Genomic DNA, 3558 nt, shown 5'->3' with positions numbered 1-3558 from the left:
ATACATAAAAGTTACGGCAATGTTCAAATTATCTTAGATCGAAATTCATAAAAGTTTTTCTTTTAATACCTAAGATTTGAAAATTTTATACAATGCTCCTAAAATATTTTTACAATAGCATTTGAAAAATAAAAGAAATATATAGTCACACATTTTTTTTATAAGCATTTACAGTTCTAATTTTGACTAAATACATAAAAATTACGGCAATGTTCAAATTATCTTAGATCGAAATTTATAAATGTTTTTCTTTTAAATTCTAAGATTTGAGAATTTAATACAAGACTCATAATATATTTTTACAATAGCAGTTGAAAAATAAAAGAAATATATAGCCACATTTTTTTTTACATGCATTCAAAGTTTAATTTTGACAACATACGTAAAAATCACGAAAATTCGTAAATTATTTTATCCTAGAAATTCATAAAAATTTTTCCTTTTATACCTAAGATTTGAAAATTTAATACAAGACTCCTAAAATATTTTAACAATAGCAGTTGAAAAATACAAGAAATGTATAGTCACATTTTTTTTTTACAAGCATTTAAATTCTAATTTTGACAACATACGTAAAAATCACGAAAATTCGCAAATTATTATAAGCTAGAAATTCAAAAAAAAATTTCTTTTTAATTCTAAGATTTGAGAATTTAATACAAGGCTCATAATAAAGTTTTGCAATAGCAGTTGAAAAATAAAATAATTCGCTATCTATTATTAGCTATCGGTATAAAACCATTATAGCTCAACAATTACAGTTAATATATAATACAGCAGATAAGATTACATAATAATACAAATATAATGACAAATTATTAAAAATAAAAGAATTAATGAAAATAAAATTTTGAAACGTCAATATTTTCAGAAAAATAAACTCTACAAAATGGCTATCTTTAATTTTTTTGGAAATAATTAATAAAAAAAAATATATTTTTTAAATTTTTTAACAAAACATTAAAATAAATTTAAAAAAAAAGCGGGTAAGTGGATGTCGCTCTGCTGTACATTAGGTGGTGGGGTGGACCTCTGACTAGGGTAGGTTAGATTTGAATGCAATGATAGGTATCATTGTATACGAAAAACGATTCTGAACGGAGATGATTTGTCTGTCTAGGATATATTATATATAATTAAAAATTTTCAAATCTTTGATTTAAAAAGACAATTTTGTATAAATTTCTAGCTTAAAATAATTTGCGAATTTTTGTAATTTTTACGTATTTAGTCAATATTTGAACTTCAAATGCTAATAAAAAAAAATATGCCTACGTATTTTTATAATTTATTAATTACTATAAGAATAACTTATGAGGAACTTTGTATTAAATTTTCAAGTATTTTGATAGGGCCGAAAAATTTTATCAACCCTTCAAAAAAATTTTTCAGAAAAATTGAAAATTTCAGTTGTCTTTTAATATCAAAAAAAATTCAAAATATTTTTAAAATTAAATCATGTAAAGAAAATGCCAATCTTAATAACTGATAAAATGTTCACGTATCTACGACTTATACTTATTGAATAATAACAAATATTTAAAATCGTTTCAGGATAAATCGTTATCCTTATCGGTACGCTATTTCGTAAAAATTTAAAATTCAAATGCACTTAAAATTTTTCCTATTACGACGCTTCGAGATTTCTCTATAGCTACTTGAAGGAAAACTTATGGAAAACTTAGTGTTGTATTCTTAATCCTTAGTTATAAACACAAACATTTTTATGATTTTTCAGCTTCAAAATTACTTGCAAATTTTCGACAGATTTCGTACAAATTTGAACTATAAACGCTAATAAAAAAAAAATTGTGCCTATGTATTCTTATAATTTTTTAATCACTATAAGAATAACTTATGAGGAACTTTGTATTAAATTTTCAAACAAATTCTTCTCTAATATCCATGAAAACATTTCGTAATTACAATATTACAATATCTCGTCTAATTTATATATGTTATAATCTGTGGTACAACTATTGAACAAATTTTCAATTTTTCAATTTCCGATCTAAATATCTGGTGAAATTTTCAAGTATCTACGACTTATAATTTTTGAAGTATAACAAATAATATTTAAATTCGTTTGACTCGTTCGTTTGAGGATAAATCGTTATCATTAAGCGATTTCATAAAAATTTAAAACTCAAACTCTCAAAATATTTTTCCTATAATGACGCTTCAAATTTTCTCTATAAATATTTGCAGCAAGACTTATGGAAAACTTGGTGTTAAATTTTATAACCTTAGATATAAATACAAACAATATTATGAATTTTGAACTACAAAATAATTTGCAAATATTCATGGTTTTGACGAATTTCTGTCAATATTTGAAATTCATATGCTAATAAAAATTTAATTTGAATTTCTGATTGACATTTTTTTTGTGATAAAGATTGACGAATTTGTAAGGAATCTTGTATTACATTTTCAAATCTTAAAATTTTTCCTATTACGACGCTTCGAGATTTCTCTATAGCTACCTGAAGGAAAACTTATGGAAAACTTAGTGTTGTATTCTTAATCCTTAGTTATAAACACAAACATTTTTATGATTAAATAAATCATGTAAATAAAATGCCAACCTAAATAACTTGTAAAATTTTTCAAGTATCTATGACTTATACTTTTTGAATAATAACAAATGTTTAAAATCGTTTGAGGATAAATCGTTATCGTTACGCTATTTCGTAAAAATTTAAAATTCAAACGCACTTAAAATTTTTCCTATAATGATACTTCGAGTTTTCTCTATAGCTATTTGAAGGAAAACTTATGGAAAACTTAGTGTTGTATTTTTAATCCTTAGTTATAAACGCAAAAAAATTTATGATTTTTCAACTTCAAAATTACTTGCTAATTTTGCGTTTTCGACAGATTTCGTAAAATTTTGAACTGTAAACGCTTATTAAAAAAAATTGTGACTTACGATTTTTAATTTATTTTAGCTACAATAAGAAAAACTCATAAGGAACCGTGTATTAAATTTTCAAGTTTTTTTGGTTGTCCAACATTTTTTACCGACACTTCAAAAAAAATTCTTTAAAAAAATAGAAATCTTCAGTGGTCTATAAATAACTCAAAAAAAGTCAAAATTTAACTGTATATATATAACACTAACATAAACATTTGGTGAAAATTTCAAGTGTTTACAGTGATTAGTTTTTGAATTACAACCATATAAAAAAATCAATTTGGTCGAAAACGGGTTTTGTGTAAAAATTCCAGTTTTTCTGTCAATTTTTTTTTTGTTTTTCTCGATTTTTTTGAAAACTGTTGGAAAATGTTTACTTTTGATCTTTATAATGCACCAAGGGGCAAGGATCTTCAATTTTACATCGGAAACCACCCCCAAAGTTTGAAATCGAAGCATTATTTCGATTAGTTATGCTGTACACAGACACAAAAACAAAAAAAAAACACACACATCATTGTAAAATCAATACATTCATCACTTCGTTCAGTATCTAAAATGAAAAATTGTAGTTCTTATCCCTGTGAATCTTATTTTAAAACCAGAATTTTTATATCTCCATTATTTTGTGAGATATCGCA

This window comes from Diuraphis noxia, unplaced genomic scaffold, assembly GCF_037042655.1.
Source record: "Diuraphis noxia isolate RWA-SAM2 unplaced genomic scaffold, SU_Dnox_SAM2 contig0001, whole genome shotgun sequence".
NCBI classification, from domain to species: Eukaryota; Metazoa; Arthropoda; class Insecta; order Hemiptera; family Aphididae; genus Diuraphis; species Diuraphis noxia.
The sequence above is the reverse complement of the archived record's forward strand: the minus strand, read 5'-3'. Positions refer to the sequence as shown.